Genomic DNA, 20,759 nt, shown 5'->3' with positions numbered 1-20,759 from the left:
GCTCCGGCAAAAAGCAGGCCAGGAAGGGTCAGTCAGGGTATGTGAGGCCAACTTCCTTCCAGGGGGGAAAGTATAGGAGGATGCTGAGGAATGATCCGGGGCTGGGGGTCCTGGGACCCAGGGCCAAGCCCTGCCCCTGTGGGACTCTTTGTTGACCTGCTGTAAGTCCCCTGCCCTCACTCAGCCTGTGTTTTCCCATCTGTCTGTGAAAAGGACCTCAAGACCATTTGGGAGGGTGCTCACATCCTATGAAGATGGCCGGGGGGCGCCTGAGGTGGGCCCTCTCCCTCCTCCTGCCTCCTGGGTTGTCTCCCAGCTCAAATGAGGCTTTATGGGAGCCAAGCTGAACTCTCACAACAAGATCTCCTTCGAACCACGTGGCCCCCCAGGTCCTGGCAGGATAAGAAAGGCCAGGAAGTTGCACACCAGGCCCAGGAGGGAGGCAGCAGGCAGACCCGGGCCCAGAGGAGGCTCCGGAGGGATGTAGAGCCTTTAAATCTTATCCCAAACTTCTAAGCATCGCCAAAAGGCCCTGTCGTGGCAAATCCCCACGGGACACCACCACCACCAGTGCAGGGATGTGGCGCCAAGCTGAGGCCCTAGAGACCGAGCGGTCTGGCCGGAAGCCTGGCTTGGCCTCGCACCGGCTCTGTGACTTTGGGCAACTCACCTCTCCCCTCTGAGAAACTGGAACTCACAGGCCATCCCATAGGCGTGTTGCAAGGATCCAATGGAATCATAAAGGCAGCGCGCTCGGCAAAGGTTTGTCCTTATTAGACCGCTAATGATAACCGATCGTTATTGGGAGGCAGCAGCAGATAACGGTTGGGGCTGTAATAATGGCATCTACCTCCTGGGGTCGTAGTGAGGATTAAGTCAGTTAATATACACAGGCGCACATAGAACATTCCCACAGCCCATCCTAACTGCTGTGTAAGAGCTGTGGCTACTCAGCCAACGGTGCGGCCCCAGTGGCGCAGGTCAAGGAAGTACATCCCAGCAGACGCCCTCCGGGCGTGTCTCTCCCAGAGCGTCGTTTCCGGGGACCCTCATCTGCTCTCAGGCTCCATCCCAGCAGCACCTCTACAAGGAGCACACCCAGCCCCAATAACGATTCAGGTGGAGATCTTTGGGCCCTAAAAAAAGGCCAACTCCGCTTCTTCTGGCGGCTGCCATGCCCACCCAACTGCCTCGGCTCCCAAATGTCACGTAGAAGCGCCCAGGTAGAGGGCAAGCCCTCTCCAGACCCCGCCCAGTTGATTTCCTGGACGAACTCTGGGCCACTTCCTTCCGCGGCAGAGGGCAGGTCTGAGCCTCTCGGGTCTGTATTTTCACGAGGTGTGGGCAGGCTCTTTCCTTCTCTAGCCACGCTCACTTCTCAGGGGAGCTCATCCGGTCCGACACAAGCCATCCTCTGCCTTCCACCCGCCCCCAAGTTTACATGTCTCAGCCCTGACTTCTCCCCAAAACTCCAGACTGCTATCTGACAGCCACGTGACACCCCACTTGGATGACGCGTGAGCATCTTAACTTGACGTGTTGAAAGTAAGACTCTCCCCATCTCGGTCAAGGCCACATCCATCCTTCCTGTTCAGACCAAAACCCTGGCAGCATCCTGGGTTCCTCTCTCCCACACGCCACGCCCCACGCCCTAGCAAACCCTGCTGGTGCCGCCTTCAGGATTCGTAGAGAATCCAGCCACTTCTCCCCACCTCCACTGTGAAGACGCTCCCCCCCCACCCCAAACCACCACCACTGCCTCTCCGCTGGATCACTTGGCCTCTTCCTGGCTTTTGTTCTTGCCCGACCCTGTTCTGTACTCAGCAGCCAGAATCATCCCGTTAAGGCCAGATCCTGTTCAAAACTCTCCGATGGACCCCATCTCTCATATAGCAAAAGCCAAAGTCCCCACCATGGCCTCCGAGGTCCTGTTTGGTCTGTCTGCCGCATGATTCTGCAGGTCCCATCACTGTCCCCCTTCACTCACTCTGGTACAACCACACGGCTCCTTCAGGATACCAGTCAGTCCCACCTCAGGGCCTTTGCACTTGCTGCTGCCTCTTCCTGAAATGCTCTCTTTCCAGAATCCCTATGGCTGACTCTCCCATTTCCTTCAGGTTTCTGCTAAAATGTCCCCTGCCAAATGTCCCCCTAAAATGTCCCCTGAAGTGCCACTGTGCCCTTACTCTACTTTACTTACATATACACCTCATATATATTCATTTATTGCCTGCTCAAGGGCGTGGCTCCGGTAATCGGCCCCCTCTCTCCTGGGCAACTTTTCACTGTCTTCGGAATCATTTCCATCAAAGCAAACGTGCTGTGATTTCTCTCTTGACCTCACTTCTCCTCCCCCAGTACTTGCCCTATTTCTCAATTCCCCTTGGCAACAGAACCTCCTGACAGGGCTGATCTGTCAACTCAGTCTCAATTGCCGACATGAATCTCCCCCTCCTGTTCTCTCTCGGACCCTCTCCCATCGGGCCGCCCACCTGCTCCTGCTTCAGTCACCAGCCACCTGACCTGTTGTTAACCCAAGATGCCCTAGATCCTCCTACCTCTCTGGTCACTCCTTCCCAGCGACTTTGCTGGCCCCTCCTCCCCTCCCAGGAGCCGGCTCAGCCCGTGCTCCTTTGTGTCCACATTCACGCTCCTGGTGGTCTCATCCAGGCTCGTCTTTGAAATACCATCTATCTGCAAATGAGTCTCAAAGTCATCAGTACTCCTGGCATCTCTCTCACACTTGGAACTCGATTCCTTTCTCCCAAATGCCGAATTTCTACTCCACTCCTCTGCCTGGATGTCTACTAGGCATCTCAAGTGTACTGGGTCCCAAACTGAGCTCTCTATCTTCCCCACAGGCCTCCCCATCTTGGAGGAGTGGTTATCTATCCTTCCAGTTTCTTAAAAAAATTTTTTTTAATGTTTATCTATTTTTGAGAGACAGACAGAGCCCGAGCTGGGGAGGGCAGAGAGAGAGGGAAACAGAATTTGAAGCAGGCTCCAGGCTCTGAGCTGTCTGCACAGAGTCTGATGCAGGGCTCGAACCCACGAACTGTGAGATCATGACCTGAGATAAGTCAGACCCTAACCGACTGAGCCCCCCCAGGCACCCCTATCCTTCGAGTTCCTTGAGCAAATCCTGGACTCCCCTTTCTCTTCTCCGTCCTATCTGACAGTTAATCCTCATGTCAAAGTGTATTCAGAGTTGGAACACTTTCCACCACCTGAGCTCAAACCACTGTCAACACTCACCTAACTTTACCATTTTAACCACTTTTAAGTGGACAATTCAGCGGCATTAGTATACTTATAAAATGTTGTGCAACCATCACCGTTAACAATCTCCGGAACATTTTTTATCCTCCTAAACTGAAACTCTGTCCCCATTAATTAAATAATAACTCCCCATCTCCCCGGTCCCTGGCAATTACCATTCTATTTTCTGTCTCTCCGTGTTTGATTATCCTAGGGGCCTCATGTAAGTAGAATCCTATCCTATTGGTCCTTTGGTAACTGGCTTGTTTCACTCAGTGTGATGTCCTCAAGATTCATCCATGTTGCACCATGTGTCAGAATGTCCTTTCTTTTTCGGGCCGAGTACTATTCCATGACTGCATCTAGCACATTGCATTTACCCGTTTACCTGTTGATGGGCACTTGGGTTGTTTCCAGCTTTCGGCCACTATGAACCACGCTGCTGTGAACGTGGACGCGCAGCTCTCTGTTCCAGTCCCTGCTTTCCATTCTCTCGGGTGTGTCCTCAGAAGTGGGAGCACCAGGTTAGATGGTAATTCTATGTTTAATCTCTTGAGCAATCGTCACACTGTTTTCCATAGTTGGTTGCACCATGTTACGCTCTCAACAACAACGCACGAGGTACCAATTTGTCTATATCCTTGCAATCCTTGCTATGTTCTGGGGTTTTTTGTTTGTTTGTTTTTGTTTTGCGTCTGCATTTTATTTTGTTTTGATAGTAGCCTCCTTGCAGATGTGACCTGCAATGGTCTTGAAAACTCAAAGTCAAAGTCCTACAATGGCCTATGGTCACCCGGCCCCCAACTCCACTGGCTCTCCCACTTCGTCCTCAGCTGCTTATCCCACCTCCAACCCTTGGCTTCTAGCTCTTCTTTGGGATACATCAGACAGGGTCTCACTTCTGCCCTGGCCCTTCCCCCTACCTGGATGCTCTGTCCCCAGATGTCTGTGTGGCTCAGGCCTTCAACTGCTTCCAAGGTAGTGCTCAAATGTCTACTTTACAGAGACCCCACCCTGACCACCCTATTTAGAACTACAACCTGCACCAAAAACACGCATTCAACCCCTCTTATTCTGCTTTTTCCCATTGCACATATCACTTTCTATTTTTTTTTAATTTATTTTATTTTTAGAGAGAGCGCACACACAAGCAGGGAAGAAGGGCAGAGGGACAGAGAAAGAGAATCTTAAGCAGGTTCCACACTCAGAGTGGAGCCCAACCCAGGGCTCAATCCCACAACCCTGGGATCGTGACCTGAGCTGAAACCAAGAGTCAGATGCTGAACCGACCGAGCCACCCAGGTGCCCCAGCACGTGTCACTTTCTAACCTTCACCGTTTGCTATGGGCTGACATCCTTTCACCCTTAAATTCAGACGTTGACATTCTAACCCTCGGTAGCTCAGAATGTGACTGTATTTGGGAATAGGGCTTTTAAAGAGGTGATTAAGGGGATGCCTGGGTGGCTCAGTCAGCTAAGCATCTGACTCCTGATTTCAGCTCAGGTCATGATCTCATGATTTATGAGATTGAGCCCCGAATCGGGCTTGTGCTGCCAGCATGGAGCCTGCTTGGGATTCTCTCTCTCCCCCTCTCTCTGCCCCTCCCACACTCACTCTCTCTCATAAAGCAAATAAATATTTTTAAAAAGAAGCGATTAAGTTAAAATGAGGTCACAGGGGTGGCCCTCTCCCTAAAGAGGAGATCAGGACACAGACATACACAGAGGGAAGCCCATGTGAGGACACCAGAAGAAAATGGCCATCTACCAGCCAAGGAGAGAGGTCTCAGAAGAGGCCAAATCTGCCAACATCTTTTTTTTTAATTTTTTATTTTTGAGACAGAGAGAGACAGAGCATGAGCAGGGGAGGGACAGAGAGAGAGGGAGACAGAATCCGAAGCAGGCTCCAGGCTCTGAGCTGTCAGCACAGAGCCCGACACGGGACTCAAACTCACAGACTGTGAGATCATGACCTGAGCCGAAGTCGGACACTCAACCGACTGAGCCCCCCAGGAGCCCCCAAACCTGCCAACATCTTGATCTTAGACTTCTGGCCTCTAGATCTGTGAGAAAATAAATTCTTGTGGTGGAAATTTCTGCTGTCTGTAGCACCTTGTCATGGCGGCCTCAGCAAATGAATACAGCTTCTACTGAATCCACTTATGTGGTCCGCTTGATTGTCCTTCCCAGTTAGCTCTCAGCTCAGGGAGAGCAGGGCCTTCATTCGTGTTCACAGCTGTATCCTCAGCACCAAGGACAGAGCCTGCCCATCGTGGACCCTCAATAACTAGTCTGTGAGCCAATGGACGAACAAGGATACACCGCAGGGGCACCTGGGTGGTTCAGTCGGCTAAGCATCCCGCTTTCAGGTCATCATCTCGCAGTTCAGGAGTTCGAGCCCTGCGTCGGGCTCTGTGCTGACAACTCAGAGCCTGGAGCTTCCTTTGGATTCTGTGTCTCCCTCTCTCTGCCCCTCTCCCACTCACATTCTGTTTCTCTCTCTCTCTCCCTCTCTTTCTAAAAAATAAACATTTAAAAATGAAAAAAAAAAAGAATACACTGTAGATTGCTGTCATCTTAGGCCGAAACCCAGTGAGAATAACTTCCAGATGTTTTCAGGTTGTTGCCTCTCATTAACCTTCCTTCGGCTTCCAGATTGGGACCCAATAGTGGTTAGCAAGGTGACGTGAACACAACACCTTCTTTCAATAGCTGATGGGCACATACACGAGCATCTTCTTTTTTTAATTTTTTAAAAGTTTTATTTATGTTTATATAATCTCTACACCCAATGTGGGGCTCGAACTCATGACCCTGAGATCAAGAGTCGCATGCTCTTCTGACCGAGCCAGACAGGTGCCCGAAACATTTCCCTTACTTTTAAAATCAAATTAAGGGCGCCTGGGTCACTCAGTCGGTTAAGCATCCGACTTCGGCTCAGGTCATGGTCTCACAGTTTGTGGGTTCGAGCCCCGTGTCAGGCTCTGTGCTGACATCTCAGAACCTGGAGCCTGCTTCGGATTCTGTGTCTCCCTCTCTCTCTGCTCCTCTGCCACTCATGCTCTGTCTCTCTCTCTCCTTCAAAAATAAGTAAAAACATTAAAAATTAAATTAAATTAAATTTTAGAGTAGGTTCTGTGCCCAACATGGGGCCCGAACTCATGAACCCAAGATCAAGAGTTGCACTTTCCACTGACTGAGCCAGACAGAAGTCCCCCAGCATCTTTTTAAATATATACATACTTCACAGGAATAAATTATATCTCCCCTGAGGTGGAACTCAGAAAGGAAGGAGGAGCAGAGGGCATGGAAGTCACTCTGGACCGGCAGGACCCGTCTTGAGGCTTTCATTTTGGGGCAATTTATGGGTGCTCCAGAGACCCTTCTGTGAACTTTCAGCCACAACCCCTGTCACCAGAAGCTGTCCCTGCTCTGCACCCAGGATTTCTTTCTCTGCAAAGTCCCCATCACCCCCATCACCATCGGGTGCTCCCTCGGACACACTTCCTGTCAAGCTAGTCCTGACCTGGATCCCTACCCACCGCGTCTTCTGCCCCTTGAGGTTGGAGGCTTGCCTCACTCTTGGATCACAGGCAGTCCACTCCTTAACCAGCCCCTTCGCCTGTCACTAGGAAGGCAGCGGCTGTCCAACCTGTCCCCTTGCCATTTCCATTTCCTTGGGTCAGACTCCAACGCTTAGATATTTCCAAATTTCTAGGAACACAGTTCTCTGAGCCCCTCTCAAAGTCTGAGGAGAGAGGAAGTCCAGCCCATCACCCCAGGTTTCTCTTCCTTGCCCACTCTTGTACATCACCCGGGGTTGAGGTGGGTACTGGGTTGGTGTTACCTGCTCTGTTCCCCTCCCGTTCTGCCTGCAAGGGGGTCTGGACCCTAGCAATGTGGGAACCCTTGAACTATAGCTTTATGCTTGGCTTTCAATGCAAAAAACTGAGACCCAAGGGGTGCCTAGGTGGCTCAGTCAGTTAAGCATCTGACTTTGACTCAGATCATGATCTTGCAGTTTGTGGGTTCAAGCCCCACATCAGGCTCTGTGCTGACAGCTCGGAGCCTGGGGCTTGCTTTGGATTCTGTGTCTCCCTCTTTTTCTCCCTCTCCCCTGCTCATGCTCTGTCTCTCTCTTTCTCAAAAATAATAAACATTAAAAGAAAAACTGAGACCCATGTCAGTGGGTCATTATAATATCTTCTGATTGTGCGTGTGTGTATATATAATTTTTCAACAAAACAAGATCTACTTTTCTTACTTAATAGTATGTTATGAAACAGATGAACATAATGGAAGGGAAGCCAAGATAATATTTAAAAAGGGAGGGGGGACAAAACATAAGAGACACTTAAATATGGAGAACAAACAGAGGGTTACTGGAGGGGTTGTGGAAGGGGGGACGGGCTAAATGGGTCAGGGGCACTAAGGAATCTACTCCTGAAATTGTTGTTCCACTATATGCTAAGTTGGATGTAAATTTAAAAAAATAAATTAAATTTAAAAAATGGTATGTTATGCTTGGGGCACCTGGCTCAGTTAAGCATCTGACTCTTGATTTCGGCTCAGGTCATGATCTCACAGTTCAGACTGAGTCCTACATTGGGCTATGCACGAACAGCGTGGAGCCTGCTTGGGATTCTCTTTCTCTCTCTGCCTCTCCCCCACCTGCCAGCGTGCGTGCTCTCCCTGTCTCACTCTCTCTGTCTCTCAAAATAAATAAATAAACATTAAAAAAATAGTATGTTATACTCATTGTTTTGGGTCAGTACATGCAAAGCCACCTCAGTGTCACCACAGCCATTGGGCACCACAGCACGACCGACATAACGTAACCCTAACCCTAACTTGTCCCCCCTTCTGTCAAAGACACATGTGGCTCCCACTAGCTTCCCTACTACAGACATTGCAACAGTGACATCCATGTAAATGCACCATTGCACATTGGATATTTCTGCCAGATAAATTCCTATAAGCAAACTTGCTGGCTCTAAGAAACTTACATTTTGATAACGCCCAGTCACCCCCGCCAAATGCTCAGTCAATGTGGATTTCCACCAACGGTGTTTTCATTCTCCCCAGCAAAGTATATCGTAATTTTTAAAAATCGTTGATGTGATGAAAAAAATGGGATCTCATTGTTGCTAAAACTTGCATTCCCTTTATTATCTGTAAGACTAGTAGTGTCTTTCCATTTCTTTTTTTTTTAATGTTTATTTCATTTTGAGAGAGAGAGAGAGAGAGAGAGATGGAGCGTGAGCAGGGGAGGGGCAGAGAGAGAGGAAGACACAGAATCCAAAGCAGGCTCCAGGCTCTGAGCTGTCAGCACAGAGCCCAGTTTGGGGCTCGAACTCACAAGCTGCGAGATCATGACCTGGGCTAAAGTCACTTAACTGACTGAGCCACCCAGGCACCCCGTGTATTTTCCTTTCTTTATGAGCCATTTGTGCTTACTCTGTGAACTGTCTGCTTGGGATCTTCGCACATTTCTCTTTTTCCCGTCCTCAGGAACAGAGAGCTGAGTTTATGGTGTTCCCCATTTTACAATGAGCAAGAATCATCAATGGATATAAGGCCACTTCATTGTTTTGATTTCATTTCTGTTCTCCTTTATCCTCAGTCCCCATTCCCATCCCACTTAAATATGAATGGGTCCCAAGGGATACAGGAGTACTGATGCATAGGGGCGCTTGTACCCCAATGTTTATAGCAGCACTCTCAACAATAGCCAAACTATGGAAAGAGCCTAAATGTCCATCAACTGATGAATGGATAAAGAAATTGTGGTTTATATACACAATGGAGTACTACGTGGCAATGAGAAAGAATGAAATATGGCCCTTTGTAGCAACGTGGATGGAACTGGAGAGTGTGATGCTAAGTGAAATAAGCCACACGGAGAAAGACAGATACCATATGGTTTCACTCTTATGTGGATCCTGAGAAACTTAACAGAAACCCATGGGGGAGGGGAAGGAAAAAAAAAAAAAAGAGGTTAGAGTGGGAGAGAGCCAAAGCATAAGAGACTCTTAAAAATTGAGAACAAACTGAGGGCTGATGGGGGGTGGGAGGGAAGGGAGGGTGGGTGATGGGTATTGAGGAGGGCACCTTTTGGGATGAGCACTGGGTGTTGTATGGAAACCAATTTGACAATAAATTTCATATATTGAAAAAAAATATGAATGGGTCCTTGGGAAATATCTAATATCATGTTTATGCATTTGTAGGTTTGGCTTATATAAATGGTGTTATGCTATCGATCTCATCTTTGAACTATGTTTTTTTTTTTAATTTGAGAGAGAGTATGAATAGGGGAGAGGGGCACAGAGAGAGAGAGAGAGAGAGAGAATCCCAAGTAAGCAGAGTCCAACTGGGGGCTCGATCCCATGACCCTGGGATCATGACCTGAGCTGAAATCAAGAATCAGATGCTCAACCGACCGAGCCACCCAGGCGCCCCTGTAACATTCTTTGACATTTGATATTTTATTATTTTTAAGCTATTTTTTTATTTATTTGTTCATTTGAGTAATCGCTATACCCAAACGTAGGGCTTGAAATCATGACTCTGAGATGCTTGCACTTCCGACTGTGCTCCCCTGATATTTGCTATTTTATTTTTGAAAGAGGGAGAGAGAGAGAGCACGAGCAGGGAAAAGGCAGAGAGAGAAGGAGAGAGAGGATCTGAAGCCGGATGCGGGGCTTGAACCCATGAACCCTGAGATCATGACCTGAGCCCAAGTTGGATGCTTAGCCGACTGAGCCACCCAGGTGCTCCTACCCTGACATTTGATATTTTAAACTTTTGTGGGGGGTCTCAGCGGTCAGATCATATGGGGCCTGGTGGCCATGGGAACGACTGTAAATTTGTCGTTAAGTACGGTGGAAAATGTGACAATATTGGAAAAGCCCATTTAGCCACTCTTGCAAACCCTGGTCCCACCTCAAGAGTATAAAGAGATGGAGGACGGCGGACCCTGAAAGAGGAGCCCAGACACTGCCTTCCGGGGGTGGGACTGGGGACTGCCCGCTAATCTCCAAGTCAGTCTCCGCCCCCGGAGAGCTGGGGAGGGGCTCCCGGAAGCCATGGCCGCCCGGCGGGTCAGTGGTCCACCAGACTTCCGGGGAGACTGTGGCACCACAGTGGGAACTGGCCTGTGGCAAGGTAGCAGGAGGTCCTGTCCAGAGGGCTTCTGTTATATTTAGGTGAGTGTTTGCCAGTCAAAAGAAAACCAGAGCCAGCCGAAAGAGTCCCTCCCCACTTTCCAGGAGTTACAGTCAAGCAAGTGGCCCATAAAGGAGCTGTGAAAGCCCCCACAGAGCAAGAGCCCACTTTATTATTTTTTTTAAATGATTTTATGTTGTTAAGTAATCTCTACACCCAACGTGGGGTTTGAACCCACAACCCTGAGATCAAGAGCCACGCGCTCCCCCAAGAGCCCACTTGAAACAGCTGCCACCCATAGAGTGACTCACCATCTTACTCAGAGCCAATCAAGGAAGAACCCTCTGCACCCACTTCCCTCCTTCGTCCCTGCCCTCCAACAGCAGAGGGTCCTGAAGCTGGGGGAGCAGGAGGGAAGGCAGAGAGGCAGACCTGACTTCCCCTGCATCCCTCATCGGCAGGGGCCAAAATGGCTGGGGAGATGGAAACGATCTCATCGAGTGTAGAGATCTGGCTACTACACAAAACTGGGCATTCTGACGGAACTTATTTAATGACTTCAAGTGATCACAGGGCTGTAAGCAAAGTTGGCACAGAAGGTCATGACTTCATTTGTGGGCAGAGAGAAGAGTTCCCTTGCGAGTTTTAGACGGACACTGGGAGACAAAAATAATCTTTAATTATATCCCATGAACTTTGGTGAAAGGAGCCATCAAGTAGAGGACTTTGAGAGGGGGAGTGATGTGAGCTGATTTATGTTTTTAAAAGGCCCCTCTGACTGTAGAGAGATAGACTGGAGGGTGGGGAAATGAGGGGCTGTCATCTAGGAGAGACACCGGAAGACTTGGGCCAGGAGAGACACGCAGAGGGGAGAAGAGGAGAGGCCTGGAGACTAGACCTGGGCCCACCACCATTTAGAGGTCAGGAGAGGTCAGGGAGACATGGCCATGGAGACCAGACAAGAGCAGCCAGTAAAGAGGAAGTGGAGAGAGCAAGGGCTCCCAGCCAAGTGAAGAAAGTGTTTCAGAGAGGAGGGAGTGACCGACTGTGACAAGAGCCACTGAAAGTTCAAGGCAAGGCTGACAGAGTTAACAACAAAATTTGGCAACCTCACTTGTTCCCTAGGCCCCAATTCAAGGACACATGAGGTCCTTACAGATTTTGGCTGTTGGAATGTGGGTGGAGATGGCCTCTATCACACCACACAGTATCTCCTCATGGAGTTCCATATGAAACTTTTCCTTTAGCCTAGGAAAAATGTGGTTTTTTTCCTCCGAAGAAATTATAGGTGCTATCTTCGGGGGGAGGGGGAGGGGGGAGGAGCTAAGTTACTATATCTCCCTTTTTGCTTTGGCTGCCAGGAAGCTCAGAGATGAATGTGATACTCGGTTAATAGAGCTGAGAACACTTTATGGGCTACATATTTATTATTATGTTCTTGATCCTGATGTCCATGTTCTCTCTTAAATTATCACATTTTTGGTTTTCCATTTCTATTTTTAGTTTGTCTTCTTGGTTCTTGCTGGAAGTTACCTCAGGTGCCTTGAGCAGTCCAATGGGGGAGGTAAAACGTGCACTGGCAATTATGCTGGAATCAGAACATGGGAAGAGTCTTGGAAGAGGAACAGGCGAAGGAGTCGGGGTATTCCAAGGAGAGCGAGGGACTGCTGATTCTGGCCACAAGGAAGTAAGTTGAACTGAAACGATTCTTTCCCCATGAATAACTAAGAAACTGGACAAAGCATAAGAAACAACTGCATTCAGATATTAGAAAACTGGTAGCACGGACTGTAATCCCTGAGAAAAAGGAAGCAGACAAGGTGAGCCCTACCATCATCCAGGCCATTGACATCTGAGATCTGCCTAAAGGCAAATCCCCTACTGCGTGCAGGGAGGGGAACCCAAACAGCGTCCTTCAGTCTCACTGAGTAACGAGTCAGAGACCAGTTTGGACAGGCAAAAGGCAGCTAGAATTTGGGAGGTAAAACATCTAAGAGGAGGAGCCTATGTAGAGAAAGATCCCCAAACCCAGTAGAGGGGCTGTAAGCTTTTAGGAAGCTACTTTAAGAAGAATACTAACCTGCACACGGTGTAAGGTGAAGCCCCACAAAGCTGGACAAAAACACATTTCAAGAGAACAATTACTGCAGAGCGGAAGACAGGTAATTCCCAGAGCTCATACAAGATTTTGTAAGAAGATTCTCTCCAGGGGCGCCTGGGTGGCTCAGTTGGTTGAGCGTCTACTTTGGCTCAGGTCATGATCTCACGGTTCGTGGGTTCGAGGCCCATGTTGGGCTCTCTGTTGTCAACGTGGAGCCCACTTTGGATCCTCTACCCTCCTGTCTCTCTGCACCTCCCCAACCTGTTCTCTTTCTCTCAAAAGTAAAATATTAAAAGAAGATTCTCTCCAGTCAGAGTAGAAAAATCTCACTAAGTACGTAGAAAATTCAGTAGAGAACCAGACAGACCATGTCTTAGAGGTGGGCCGAAATCAGCCCTTAGTGAAAGCCACTCTAGACCCACCATAAAAGAGTTTGAAACAAATCTTTCAATGATCAAACCTAACCCACAAGTACTAAATTACCAGGGAAAGTCCAATACTCTCTAAAAGAATTCAATCAAATTCAGATTAATAGTGTAAAATTCACAATGTTTGTCATCCAATAAAAAATTAGTATACATACAAAGAAGGAGGGAAATGTGATGAATAACCAGCAGAAAATCTGCCCATGAAAACAAACCCAGAAGATGGCAATACTATCCAAACCGATTCAACCCAATCCCTGTCAAAATCTCTGCTGCCTTTTGCAAATATTGACAAGCAGATCCTGAAGTCTACGTGGAAAGTCAAGGAGCCTTGCTAAACAATCTTGAAAAAGAAGAACAAAGTTGTAAGACTCTGATTTCTCCAATTTCAAAACTACTATAATCAAGACAGCGTGGTACTAGCATTGGGACAGATGTGGACATCAATGGAATAGAACTGGGAGTTCAGAAAAGAGAGCTCTTATGTTTATGGTCAATTGATTTTAGACAAGGGTGCCAAGACCATTGGATGGGAAAAGAATAGTCTTTTCAATAGATGATGCTACGACCACTGGATTTTTACATGCAGAAGAGTGAAGTTGGACCCCTTCCTCATACCATATATGAAAATTAACTCAAAGTGAATTATAGACTTAAGTGTAAGAGCCAAAACTATAAAACTCACAGGGAAAAAACATAGAAATGATCTTGGATTAGGCAATGGTTTATAAGTTACATTAAAAGCACAAGTAATAAAAAAAATAAATAAATTGGGTTTCATGAAAATTAAAAACGTCTGTGCTTTGAGGCGCCTGGGTGGCTCAGTCGGTTGAGTGTCCGACTTAGGCTCGGGTCATGATTGGTGAGTTCAAGCCCCTCGTGGGGCTCTGTGCTGACAGCTCAGAGCCTGGAGCCCGCTTTGGATTCTGTGTCTCCCTCTTTCTCTGCCCCTCCCCTGCTTGCTCTCTCTCTCTCGCTCTCTCTCTAAAGGGTAAATAATAAATAAATATTTAAAAAATTATAAAAAAAACTTCTGTGCTTCAAAGGACACCATCAAGGAAGTGAAGAAGCAACCCATAAGATGAGAGAAAATACTTGGAAATCATTGATTTGATAAAGGACTTGTATACAACATATACAGAGGAGTCTTAATATTCAACAATAAAAGGCAAATAACCCAATATAGAAATGGGCAAAGTGTGCACACAAACCAACCAACGAGAAACAGAAACAGACTCGTGAATACAGAGAACATACTGGTCGTTGCCAGAGAGGAGGGAGGAGCGGGATGAACAACATAGACAAAGGGGATTAAGAGGTACAAAGTTCCAGGTACAAAATAAATAAGTCACAGACATGAAAAGTATAGCACAGGGAATATAATCAGCAATATTGTAATAATATTGTATGGCGACAGATGGTCACTACACTTATCACGGTGAGCATTGCGTCACGTATAGAACTGTCAATTAATTCACTATGTTGTAAAGTAACGCAAATCTGCAACTAATATAACATTGTATGTCAACTATACCTCAAGGGGGAGAAAAAGACGTTAAAAAACGGGCAAACGATTTGAATTGACATTTCTCCAAAGAATGCATTCAAATAGCCCATAAGCACGTGAATGGCAAGTAAGGAGGTCAAGTTCAGTGTTTTCCAGGAAAGAGAAGGCCGTGTGAATAGGGGGATGGTGATCTAGGAGTCAGAAAGCTAGCAGGGCCCAATCACAGAGCCTTTTATGACACTTGAGTAAGGAAGTCAGATTTTTGCTTTAAGTGCAACGGGAAAGCCATTGAAGAATTTGGAACAAGAAAATAGCGAATGATGCTGAGCTACAAGAAAAATGCAAAAAACAAACAAAAAAAACACAACAAACCCAAAAACAAAAACAAAATAAAAAATAAAAAATAACAAGTATCAGGTGGGGAGTTGGAGAAATGGGCACCTTGGGCTTTGCTGGTAGGAACAAAAATGGTGCCCCTATGGAACGCAGTGCAGGGGTTCCTCAGAAACTTAAACGTACCATTGCCAAAGGATCCAGAAATTCCCCTTCTGCATATGTATCCAAAAGAATTGAAAGCAGGGACTGGAAGAGATATTTGCGTATCCACATTCATGACAGCAGTATTCACGGTAACCGAGAACGGGAAACAACCAAATGTCCCTCGATGAATGAATGGATGAACAAAATGTGGTATATACATTAATGGGCTATTATTCAGCCTTTTAAAAAAGGAAATTCTGGGGCACCTGAGTGGCTCAGTTGGTTAAGCGCCTGACTCTTGATTTCGGCTCAGGTCATGATCTCATGGCTCATGAGATCGAGCCCCACGTTGGGCTCTGCTCTGACGATATGCAGTCCGCTTGGGATTCTCTCTCTCTCTGCCCCTCCCCTCTCTCAAAATAAATAAATAAACATTTTTAAAAAGGAAATTCTGACCCATGCCACAATATGGATAAACCTTAAAGACGTGATGGTAAGTGAAATAAGCCAGGCCTGTAAATATACACATTGTATGATCCCACTTCCATAAGATACCTGGAATAGTCAAAGACAGACAGAAAGCAGAATCATGGTTACCAGGGGCTGGGGGTGAGGGAGAAATGGGGAGTTGGTGTTTAATGGGGACAGGGTTTCAATTCGGAAAGAGGAAAAGGTTCTGGAGACGGATGCTGGTGATTGCCGCACAACCATGTGAAAGTACTTAATGCCACTGAACAGTACACTTAAAAGGGTTAAGATGGGGGGGCGCCTGGGTGGCTCAGTTGGTTAAGCGGCCGACTTCGGCTCAGGTCATGATCTCGCGGTCCGTGAGTTCAAGCCCCGTGTCGGGCTCTGTGCTGACAGCTCAGAGCCTGGAGCCTGTTTCAGATTCTGTGTCTCCCTCTCTCTCTGACCCTCCCCTGTTCATGCTCTGTCTCTCCCTGTCTCAAAAATAAATAAAACATCTTTAAAAAATTTAAAAAAAAAGTGGTTAAGATGGTAAATTGCATGTGTATTTTGGAACAGTAAAAAAAAATGTAAATGGTATAAACACGCCAATGAAAAAGAAGAGACTGTCAGGTCGCATTAAAAATGCAAGACTCAAATCACATTCTGCCTACAAGAAACCCACTCTAAATGTAAAGACACAGACAGGTTTAAATGGAAAAGAATGGAAGAAGGTATATCATGCAAACACTAACCCATGACCGAAAGGAAGCAGAAGCCACTGTCAGCCAGGCATCCAGGAAGGCTTCCTGGAAGATGTGACACTTGAGCTGAGTTGTTTTGTTTTGTTTTGTTTGAGAGAGGGGGAGAGAACACAAGCAGGGGAGGGGCGAGAGAGAGAGAGAGAGAGAGAGAGAGAGAGAGAATCCCAAGCAGGCCCCTCACTATCAGCACAAAGCCCAATGTGGGGCTCCCTCCCACCTGAGCTGAGGTCAAGAGTCGGAGCCTTAACTGACTGAGCCACCCAGGTGCCCCACCCCTGAGCTGAGTTTTAAAGGCCGTGTAGGATTAGGGACTGTGAAGACTGAGAAAGCCCATGTGGCAAAGGCATTGAGTCAGAACATGGCGTGTGTGTGTGTGTGTGTGTGATGAGGGGCATACAAGGAGTTAATTACCACACTGGTAGAGGGAGGTAAGTTGAGTTTCATAGTTTAGGTGCAGTTAGATAACTACTTTGGGAGGAAATGAGGAATTTCTCGGTCACGAATGCAATGGGATTCAAATCCAAGGAGACAGGGGCAGCCACAGGATTTAATCTGATGAAATCTGAGCTTACAAAGTTGAATCTGGCCCCACATTGGAGAAGGACTCGGCACTGGGGACGCTGGAGGCAGGGCGGCCCGTGAGCAGTATGTTGGGATAATTCAGGCGAGAGATGATGGCACCACAGGAGACAGAACAGCACGGTTTACTGAAGGCTCGGGAGCCGGGCACTGTTCCGGATTGTGTTGTGGATTCTGTTAGGCTAGCGGTTCTCAACCCCGGCTGTGCGTTAGAACCACCTGGGAAGCTTTGAAAAATGTACCAAGGCCCGGGCCTCCCAGCCGGTTAGATCAGAATCTCCAGAGATGGGCCCAAGGCCAATCGCCTTCAGAGCTCATCGGTGATTCCAAGTGTAACGAGGGTGACACCCCTGCCTTCACCAAAGGTCAAGTACACGGGGACTGGGTTTGTTCACTGTCGAACGCCAGTGCCTAGAGCTGAGCCTGGCACGAAGCAGGTGGTCAACAGGTCTCTGTAGATATCAGTTAATCCTTACGACAACTCTATGAGGTAGGGAAAATGATGGTGCCTGTTTTATAATAAGGCAACTGAGGCACCGAGAGGTCAGGTTATGTGTCACAAAGTTCTGTGACTACAAGGCTGATAAGCGCCGTGCTGCGAAATACAGGGAGCATCACCCCAGAGCCCAGACTCTTACAGGGTCCTCCACTCTCGAGCGTGGTGGGGGTGCGGATCCTGATGACCCATCATCAGCGTCCCGCCCCCGACTGACCCGCTTGTCTGCAAGGTCAGATGTGGCTCCAGGCAGAGGAGGCAAGCAGGGGCAGAGAACCCACGGGGCAGAAACTGAACTTGAAGCACTTAGGGGAAAGGGAAAGCGAAATCTGGCCAGCACGGGGGCACAGGCCACAGCGGAGACTGTGGCTGGAGACCAGACAGCACATCCCCTCACAGGAACAAGGAAGGGGGAAGGGTCACGTGGCCCCGGGGGCTCCCCTGAGCTCCTGGCACAGCGGGCACACTCACGCCCGCCTCTCTCCTCCCCTCCCCAGCTTCTTTCTTTCCTTCCCTTCTTGACACCCACCGCCCAGCCCTTCGGTGGGTGCTGTTCTCGGTCTGCCGGTTCGCCACCCCGACTAGAATGGAAACCCCCGTCCCCTGGGAGCAGGTCCTCAGGTTTGTTTTGCTTTGTTTTTGGTTTTGGTATAGAGAAGGTGGTTAGTTTAACCACATAAAAACAAAACAAAACAGAAAGACAATCAACCTGAAGCCCCTCTTACTGGTCAAGGTACTAATTCCCCCCCGGCTTCTTGCCCGATCATCTGGCTCTTTTACACACACACACACACACACACACACACACAGAGTCTTCCACTTTTCCAACGAGTATTTATCAGCTAAGCCATGATTCAGATCCCAGGGTGCAGATCACCATGTACCCAGGTCACCCTCCAGAACCCTGGATGGAGGACAGAGGAGAGGTGGGAGGAGCCAGTGCAGATCTTCCCAGGAAATGTGACTTCTGCCCTGTAGTTGTGCCAGGCTGGCACTCAGGATGTGGGTCAGAGGGACTTGTACACACGCCAGTGCCATTTGCACACGGAGACATCGCCCCTTGAACAGTCATTGCCCTTGGGACAGCGCTACAAGTCCAGGGAGTTCTGGCAGAAGTTCCTGGTCTGATTCTGGCGGGGAAGCGGCTGTCAAAGGGGCAGTCTGGTAGTTCTTGATTATGATCTTGATGTCTTCTGCCGTGGTGCTTGCTGAGTCCTAAAGACACCCCTGAAAACAGCTCGAAGGTCAATGTGACCCTTCAGCGAGGACACCAGAGTCAGACCAGAAGCCGCAGGTTGTGAATTCTTTTGTGCCTTCCTCCCCAGAGCCTAGACGGGGCCTGGCATGGAACAGGTGCTCAGAAATATTTGTTGAGTGAGTGAATGAGGAAAACATACATGACCCCATAAACACGGCAGGGCCACTGTTTTCCTGTGGGTTGAGGCCACCTTGTGGGTTGAGCCCATTTTGGAAGATGACAATTGGCAATCTCTTTTGTTTTTATTTAAACTTGGGAGCATAGGGGCGTCTGGGTGGCTCAGTCGGTTAAGTGTCCGACTTCAGCTCAGGTCATGATCTCTCAGTTCGTGGGTTTTAGGCCTGCATTGGGCTCTGTGCTGACAGCTCAGAGCCTAGATTGAGCTTGTTTCAGATTCTGTGTCTCCCCCCTCTCTCTGCCCCTCTCCCACTGGTGCTCTGACTCTCTCCTCTCTCTCTCTCTCTCTCTCTCTCTCTCTCTCTCTCTCAAAAATAAACATTAAAATTTTTTAAAAATAAATTAAAATAAAATAAACTTGGGAGCATAGACAGGAGCAGCCCATGCTCCTTAGTTTGGGACACTCTATGCATCACAAGCTTCCCAAAAAATGAATCACCAGCCTCCGTTTGAAATGAACTTTCCCTTTCAGCCTCTCCCCAGTCCTATTCCAGCTTCCCATAGCTCCCCGCTCTTGGGTTTGACGCGTGACCTTCCAATCTGCTTTCCAGGCATTGAACTCCATATACATCAGTGATGGGAGGCACCATTTATTAGGTGTTTACTATGTGCTGGGCACTGTGTTAAGCACGTCATGTATCAAATCTCATTTAAACATCACGTGTCCTTGAAGGAATTGCTACTATTGTCCCTACTTTACAGATGAGAAGACTGTAGCAGAGAGACCTTCTGTCAGATGCCCAAGGTCACGGAGTAATTGGCAGAAATATACAAGATGGTTGTGCTCCTCTGTGTTTGTAGTTTCCATAAACACAGCTGTGCTGTAGAGGTTGGTCTGTATTTTTCTGTTTTTCACGCAACACTATGTGTTGAAGCTTTGTCCACATTGCTATCTGCCATGCAGTTCCCCAGGGACAGATACTTAGCCTCCGGCTCTTCGCCACCTCAAAGCACACCCAGGACACATCTTTCTATTTGCGAGAGGTTTTACCCCGGAGTGGACCTGCCAGGGGGCACTTAGCTGTCAAACCTCCTTTTCAGACATCCTCAATGGCTTACACTCCCACAAAAAGCACCAGACTCCCATTTACCGACTCCCCACCAGTTATCTTTTTTTTTTAATTTTTAATGTTTACTTATTTTTGAGAGAGAGAGAGAGAGAGAGAGAGAGAGAGAGAGACAGAGCACAAGGAGGGGAGGCAGAGAGAGAGGGAGACACAGAATGTGAAGCCGGCTCCAGGCTCTGAGCTGTCGGCACAGAGCCTGACACGGGGCTCGAACTCACCAATGAAGAGATCATCACCAGAGCCGAAGTCAGACAGACACTCAACCAACCGAGCCACCCAGGTACTCCATCCACCAGCTATCATTTTTACCTGACTTCCTATTCTTGCCCATCTGACAGGTGTCACGTGGGATCTTGTGTTTTCCTTTGCAGCTCTCTGATTGCCACGGGTGGGGGGGGGGCAGAGATCTTTGTCCTTAGGCCATTTTTCTTAAAGTGACATTTGAACACACACACACACACACACACACACACACACACACACACAACAGGAAGGATGTGATTTCAGAATGCAGTTCACTCTGATGAAAGGAGGTGAGGGTCCCCCATCGCCTACCCCGCTCCCCAGCTACGAGGAGTCCCCCGAGGGCGTCCAGAGCCACCGGCCATTCTCACAAAGGCTCTGCCCAAGGAGAGGAGGGACCAGGCCCCCTGCAGAGATCTGGGTGTTCCGTGTCATTCCCCTGCCACAGTGCCCATGGCCTGGAACAGCGGGAACGCGGTTCTGTCCGTGCCCTGGAGACAAACCTATCGCACCTGACAAGGGACGGCGCTTGGGTGAGAGGAGGAGGCCATTAACTCCATTTCCCCACACACGGTCCCCAGGACCCCGCCCAGGCCTGTATACAAGCCCCCAACCCACCTCCGAACCGAAGAGCAAACTTAGGCTGCTCAGCTCACTTCGCGAGCGAGCCTCAGTCTCCTCATCTGTGAAGTGGGGGTGATGAGGACACTTCTCCTAGAGACAGGCTGAGATAATCGGGGACTCGTATCACAGTGACAGGCTGCAACATGCTTGGCCTCCTGTCACAAGG

The 20,759-nt window shown here is 48.5% G+C and overlaps 1 long non-coding RNA gene across 1 annotated transcript; it reads left to right on the top strand.

Moving 5' to 3' along the window:
• The first annotated feature begins 14 nt into the window (after positions 1-14).
• LOC122231121 lies at positions 15-19,505 on the top strand. Its single transcript, XR_006208278.1, has 3 exons — positions 15-762; positions 11,929-12,112; positions 19,362-19,505. It is a non-coding gene; the product is annotated as an uncharacterized LOC122231121 (long non-coding RNA).
• Positions 19,506-20,759: the final 1,254 nt, after the last annotated feature.

This window comes from Panthera tigris, chromosome D1 (genome assembly GCF_018350195.1).
Source record: "Panthera tigris isolate Pti1 chromosome D1, P.tigris_Pti1_mat1.1, whole genome shotgun sequence".
NCBI classification, from domain to species: Eukaryota; Metazoa; Chordata; class Mammalia; order Carnivora; family Felidae; genus Panthera; species Panthera tigris.
The sequence above is the reverse complement of the archived record's forward strand: the minus strand, read 5'-3'. Positions and strand labels throughout refer to the sequence as shown.